The sequence below is a fragment of the Trichosurus vulpecula genome, chromosome 9, assembly GCF_011100635.1.
Source record: "Trichosurus vulpecula isolate mTriVul1 chromosome 9, mTriVul1.pri, whole genome shotgun sequence".
Classification (NCBI taxonomy): Eukaryota; Metazoa; Chordata; class Mammalia; order Diprotodontia; family Phalangeridae; genus Trichosurus; species Trichosurus vulpecula.
Window position 1 is genome coordinate 86,368,021 of NC_050581.1, and position 7,788 is coordinate 86,375,808.

The following is a 7,788-nucleotide window of genomic DNA, read 5'->3' on the forward strand; positions in this document are numbered from 1 at the left end:
CTAAGAGTATTGGGCCTTAGAAATTAAGAATGTTACCACTAGTGATTAAAATTCCTCTTGTAATCTAGAGGTTAGATTAAGAATTGTACTTAATTAAGAAATTGAGGTTGTTAACTGCACTGAGGACGTTTAGATATTCAATCTTGTGAAAGTTTTCAGGGTAGAGGGATTCCTATGAACAAAGTTTTTAAAGGTCCTGGTAAACTTTGTTATTGTAATAAAAGCTAACTTAATTGGGTATAGAAACTAAGTGTTATCCCCATTACAACATCCTTTTGACTAAAGGATTTTGTGATATCTAGAAATTCTATAATAACAAAGAATTCAGTTGTAATAATACTTTGAAAATATAGGAGTGTGATTTTCAAGCCTGTATCATCTAAAGATACATATTTATATATGTTAATCTGGAGGTTTATGGATTAATTGGTGATGGCACTTTGGGAATATGAATGAATCCAAATGTTTAAAGGTTATTTTGCTTTAAGAAGGAAGGGGGAGGAGCAACAATTACTGGGATTTGAGTTTTTACTGAAAGAAAGGACAGTAGGGGTCTCAAACCTGGCTTTTTAAAGTCAGCAAAGGTGATGTTTTTAGGATAAGATTAGGTTTCAAGGAGGTTGTGAGTCTTAAGGATACAGTTCTTATTAGTGAAGCTTGCCATCTGATGGGAAAGAACCCACCCTCAGGGGGAGATGATGTGGCAAATCTCTTTAATCAGAAAGAAGCAGGTAGTAACAAAAGGGAAGTTATCTGCCAGAATCTGTTACCATTGTGAAAGAAGTTGTTTTAAAAAAATGGGAAATTGGATAAATGCAAATATGTAAAATCTTGTTGTTTTAATCAAATGACTGGTTATATTGGTACTCTTGTATAGTCAAATGAAAGATAATATGGTTTCTAAAGTGTTAATGAGAATAATTAGAAAGGGAAGAGAAGTTTTATGATGTAGGATTGAATCATTATCCCATGGATTAGGGCCGGGATTTTAAAGTTGTATTGTATTTATGCGAGATAGAGTTCTTGGATGTTGTGAAGTGATATAAGAGCAATTAGGTATTGACACAAATAGTGTAATTAATTACTGTGACTAAATCAGAGACTTCTTCAGTTTAGGTAAACAATTCTAGAAGTATTTTGGAAAATGTTTTTGTGATTTTAAGCGAGAGTTAGAGCTTAACAATGTGTATAAGACTCAATTCCTGAAGTGTTCCTTTTTCCTCCAGAAGGAATTAACAGGGACAAATCCATCAACTTGTGAGGTCAGTCATTAACCTCTTTTGTTTGTTTAAGCAAGCTGGAATGGGATTCCAGTATACACAGTTATGCCAGTAAAAAGTACTAACTTATGAGTTGTTTTGTGTTATGGTTGAAACGTAAGTAATAGGTTGGAAAGGTAAATAAAAGCTTGAGGGGATATGAAAGGCAGATGAGAAAGTTAGGGGACAAATGGGAGTTAGCTAAGCCTCCCCTGTCCTGAGAATGATAGTTTCAGATGGTTTTAGCAAGTTGGGAAAGAGTGTGAGGAAGTATTTAGAAGCTGGAAATGTTATGTAGCTTGATTTGTTAATTATTAGCTCAATGAAATTTGGGCAGTCTCATGTGAAGGATATTTATTTGCTATTTAAGATTTTATGGGACTACAATTTAATATTGTTTTAAGCTCTGATTACAGGTTTAGGTCACATGAAGCCAGTAGTAGTATGGCGGGCATTGCAAGCTGAGAACTTGAAAGGTCTGTGCCTGGGAAAAAGTCTTGAAGACAACCTTGGACACAGCCTAGGTAGGATCTTCCTGACCTTCCAATTCTGCTATTTCCTTTCTGAAAAGGAAAATCCCCACCTGATTACTCCTAAGCCCAGCTTTCAGCACCTGGTGACTATAAGATTGGCTATCAGATATGACTCATGCCTGGAATCAAACAGAGCTGAGGAAGTTCTTTCCTTCTGTTAAGATATATGACATAGTCCCTCATTTCTTTCATAGCAAATTTATATTAACAAGAAGTTTTGTAAGCACTATGCTAAATCTGTTAGGTAATAGATGAATATTGAAATATCTCTGAGTTATTATAATAGGATACAGATATGAATAGCTTACAATTTTAACCTATGTTCATGGCCAAATAAAACATTGAAATAATATAGGGATAACATCCTCCAAAAGGGGGAAATGATTAGGCAAAGCAAATAAGGTAAAGATGTAATGTGATCAATGTCTAAGAGAAGGAAGGGATAGAAAAATTTGAAAAAGGCAATTCCCCTAAGAATTATATACAGATGTGTATGACTGGCTCCAAAATTTATCAATTCTGGAAATTCGAACTGATAAGTATGTTTTGGTAATAAGATCTTAAATGTAGATTTTTGCACAAGGAAATTGTATAAGATATTGTTACAAGTGAAATTATATCTCCTTTGTAAGGTATCTGTCTGATGATTTTAAAGGAAGATGAGTTCAATTTATGGTTGGACCTTCATATTTTAAAGGATTCTTATACCAGGTACAAAATTTAGGTAAGGACAGAAACAGTAGATGATATATGAACTGAAATACTCTGAAGTTAAAAGAAGGAGAACCAAATTTAAGTGATTGTACTAAGTTATATTAAGTTAGAATTGTTTGAGAATTTCTAGATCCGAACCAGAGAAGCAGAATTCTCTTTTACTATCTAGGTATTGTATTTGTTTGAACTTAGCCCTGTGTGGCTGGGACCTATGTTGTGCTGTTTTTCTCTCAATTATCAAATCATATGTATTCTGGAAGCTCCTATCAGATCTGACTACTTCTACAGCTGCCAACTTGTGGATGGACTCCTTGATCCTTCTGTCACATCTGCCCCTGATCCCAAGTGGACATCTGAGCCCATAGGACACCTTGCCCTCTGGTTTCAAAGGAGCCTGAAGGGGACAGCATCAGACGCAGGCAGCCCCTCCCGAGACTCTGGACCAGTACGAAGGACAACTCTCTTTCTGAGTCCCTTGCGTTCCCAAGACTGTTTACTTGTACCTTTGGTGTCTTTAGTTTATTTTACTCGGGTGCTCTAGTTTCCCCATTGTGCTCCCTACTGATCCCCCTTGCAACTTGCTCCCCCTGCTTGTTTACAAGTAGTTTATAATTACTGTCCATCTCTGGGGATGTCCAAACACAGAAAGAAAAAAACCTGAATCCACCTAGATAAGGATTTTTAGAACTTTTAAGGTAGAGGTTTTTTCCATACCTTAATTGGTCTTCAGGCGAAAACCTTCAGTTTGCCTTTGACCAAAAGGGGGAAATGTGGAATGTTTTATACCATTTTGTATATACCATTAATGAGTAACTGGAAGAAGATCCAGGACCTGGGCTTCTTTGTTCTCTAAACTTTGCTCAGGAAATACCCCTACCTCTGTTGACAAGGCCAGATCAGACTTACTTAAGGATATTTTTCCCTTGTTAGTCATTAAGGGATGAGACCCTAATCCTGAGGGGAGCACCTTGCTTAATATTTTACAGATATATACTTTAACTGACTCTTGTCAAAACTCTTGTCTTTACAAACTTGTCACTTGGCATGTTGATGAAGGGAGAGCACAGGCTTTGGGAGTCCTAACGCAGTCCTTAGTTGCCTAAGCCAGTTGCCTGTTTTAAAAACAATTAGACTCCCTGGCTGCTACAGCCACTCTAATTGAAGAAGCTTCTGAATTTCTGCGTGAAGCCTTGCCCTCTATTGTTACTATATGTAAGCCTTCAGTTACTTCCCAAATCCCTGCTTTACAGGATGCGTTTAGGGAATTTTTTTACTGCAAGTTTTTCACCTGGCACTAGCCTAAGCTGATATTGGGTGATTTTCAGGGGACCAATGTCCCCCCTGGCTCACCACCCTGCTAGCACTTTGGCTGGCCCCCCCCTCATTTTATTGATCCTGTCCGTAACTATAGGTTCCTGATTACTCTCTTATGTCTCCAACCTTATTCGTTCTCATGTTAATTCTGTCCCTGTCTTAGTGGCCCAAACCTCAGGTGCTCTGAATCAAGTCATTCCTTTTCAAATATTTGAAATGTTCCATAAAAGAAGTGGGAGATGTGATACTTGAGTAGCCAGCTATTGCTAGAAAAACCCTGCCCCCAGCCTCTAACTGCAAACCCCAGTTTGTGTAAGAAAATCAGATTTGAGTTCCTGCCATTTGGCGAGTGTCCTGGGCCCCTAAGACATTTCCAAGGAATGTAAGCTAATTACCAGGATGGAAGCCTTGGCCCTAGACATTATCTTGAATTATATGACTTTTACCATATCTTGAGCCTTCCTAGCTTCAAGAGTTATGGCAAAAGTTGGAGACAGAGATCCTGGGTTGTAATTCCAATTGACACTTTGTCAACTGTCTGATATGTTGTATTTACAATCTATTCAGGAGGTTCCTCTAATGTATCATGGTCATAAAAAGGGAAATAACACAGGCTTGCTGAGTCTGCAAAATAACATATGTAAACTTCAAGAGATAATTAAGCACTGAATCCTGTATTGTCTATGTAAACTACCCTCTCGGTTTAAACGTGGTCATTTGCTTTGGGAATTTTCCCCGAATGACCGCCGGCTAATAAACTTCTCCATTCAAAACTTATACTCTGTGGCGTGTCTCACTCGCATCTGGTATAACACTACTATTCTTTCAGTCACCTAGGTTCCTAAATTCAGAGACATACTTAAATCTTCCTTCTCCCTTACCCCCACCCCCTTCCCACATCTAATGAGTTGGAAAGCCCTATTGATTTTGTCTACAAGATATCTCTCACTTTCATTCCCTTCTCTCCACTCACACATCCTACTTCAGGCCTTCATCACCTTTCAATAGCCTCCTAATTGATCTCCCTGACTCCAGTCTCTCTTTGCTCCAATTCAGCCTCCACATAGCTGCCAAATTAATATTCCTAAAGTACAAGTCTAATTGTGTCATCTCCCTGCTCAAGAAGCTAAAGTGGCTCCCTCTTGCTTCTAGGATAAAATACAACTACTTCTATTTGGCCTTTAAAGCCCTTCACGAGATAGCTCCAATCTATCTTTCTGGGCTTATTTCGCATTGCTGGCCATCATGTGCTCTGAGTTCCAAACACTGGACTATAGGCTATTCCTTGTGTACTGCATTGCATCTCTCAACTCCATGCCTTTGTGTAAGCTGTTTCCCATGCCTGGAATGCTCATCTTCTTCACCTATGCCTCTTGAGATATCTCTATCCCTTCAAAACTCAGTTTAAGGGCTGCCTCTTATAGAAGGCCTTTCCTGATCTCCAAAGCCATTAGTGTTCTTCACTATCAACATACACATAAATTACCTTTTATATATTTTTTATTTACTCATCTATGAACTCATCCAATTCATCCAGCAGGATAAAAACTCCTTTAGGGAGGGGATTGTTTCATTTTTTTTCCTTTGTATTCTCAGAAACTTACAGAGGCTGGTATATAATAATGGTTTAATAAACTGAAGGAACTAGGATGATGGAGACTATTGAAGACCGTGTTGTAAGAGGATCATTTGAAGTAACAGGAGTTATTTAGACTGGAAAAGAGACGGGCCACATTATAACTGCCTTTTAAATATTTTAAGAGCTATCATATAGACAAGAGATTAAACTTGTTCTGCTTGGTGCCAGGTAATAGTACATTTTGGCTGCAAGTAAGGAAAATCTTCCTAATAATTGAATCTGTCCAAAAATGCCTTGGGAAATAATTGGTTCTCTCTCACTGGAGGTTTTAAAGAGGGGGCTACAGGAACATTACTCATACATAAATTGTAGAGGGGCTTCCTGTTCAGATATGGCTTAGATTAACTGGCAACTGAGGTTCCTACTAACTATGAGTTTCTGTGATTCTTAATCTGTAACTAGAAGTTGTGATGAAGACAATATGGCACTGAAAGCCTTTCCAAAGACTTTTGTCCTTAATTGAATACTGCTTTCAAACCAACATTACCATTCCCTGTAAGGGTGGGTCAGTAAATGATCTTGTTACTCTAGTCACCATTCTCTCTGGCCAAAACATTCTACTTGGCCACCACAGTCTTCCCTAATTGTAATATAAATACCTTGGGGTCAAGGACTATCTAGCTCGCCTGTATTTGTATCCCATTGCCTAGCACCGTGCCTGGCACTTATTAAGTATTTAATAGATTATTTTTCATTGATTCATTTATCTGATTCAGCTAGAGGTGATTTACCTACTCAGATAGGCTATTATGACTAATTACTCAAATTTCACACACACCCTTTTATTCTTCTATTCGCTTCTCATAGTTTTTTCCTCCCCTGTAATTGGCAATATTCCAAAGAGAAATATCTCATAGACATTCCTATGTCAGAAGCATAAATTCTTTGTCCACCCTTTCAGGAAGGATTAAAGTGATGAAACAACTCTTTTATGTACTTTCTCCCACACAAAAACTTGCATAATATCATAAATATTCTGTTTCCTAGTCCTGTGAATTTAAATCCCATGTAACTAGAAACCATTATTTTTTTTTTTAACTAGAAACCATTATAACTTGATTCTGGTACAGAGGTCAGAGATACAAAATTTCATCTTATGGCAGAAATTGTTTTCTAAAATGATGAATATTTTCTCATAACAACCCATTAAGACAATAACCAAATAAAAATATATAAAAAGTGATTTAATCAATGATATCTGGCTTGAATAATAGCTATTCTGAGTATGAGGACAATGAGAGAAAGAAAGACAGAATAGCTGATAGCTTGCCTGAGAGGGATGCAGAGATTAAAAGGGAGAAGCAGAGTTTACAGTGAGATGTTATATTGGGGAGAAAAAGCAGCCCTCCAGTAAAGAACTGATAAGCAATAGAACATAGAGAAAAATAATGCCCAACAATTAGTAAATTGAAAAGGAAATCTCTGGAGAAGACTGATGAGGCAAAGCATTATACAAAATCACTCCTAAGCTATAATGAAAATAAAAGTGTTTACTTTGTGTTGACTTTTGCTTCCTTTATCTGTTTACTCTACAAAGTCCTCTTCAGGTACTTCACCATCATGTGGAAGTAGCCCAAGATCCTTGAAGACTATGCCAATAACACATGCTGTTGCAGTTTCTACCATGCTAGAAAGGCTTTAAGGAGGGTACTTGCTTTCTGAGTCCCAGTCTTGATGAGTACAGATTGGTTATCACCAGTAGGTTGGCTACTTGGTGATGAATTCTTTGGCTGTGAAATTAACAACAACAACAACAATTTTGTGTTCTGTGCTTCTGCTTCTGCAGTTGAGGGAGCAGAGTGACATAAAAGGGACAGAGAGTATCAAGAATCACAAAGTTGTTAGACTGCTTACAAATATTAATGCAGTAATAGGCACTTTAAATGTGAAGTGCTTGTCCAGTGACCAGTGAATGGATGTACTACTAAAAAAAATCATATAAACATTGACACTCTAAGTATAAAAGAAACCAAGAGGGACATGCATAGGAATAGGAATAAAGGAAATAGAAATATTAAAAGAGAATAAATTCAGGGAAGTATTAGTCATAAGCAAAACAAATTTAGAGAAGGGATAGTGAAGAAAATGTTTTAAGTGGAAAAAAGAATGGGTAATAATTTGAAATAAACATAAAGTATAGAGGAGAAAAATGTAAAAGAATAAAATTGAGGGAAATAAACAATAAACTATCATAACTACAAATGTAAGTGGGATGGATTCACCAATAAAATGAAAGAAGTTAGCAGGATTTATTAGCAACTTTAAAAATAGATTGTTTAAAAGAAACACGTTTGAAACATAAAAACTTATACAGAGTTTAAGTAAAGAA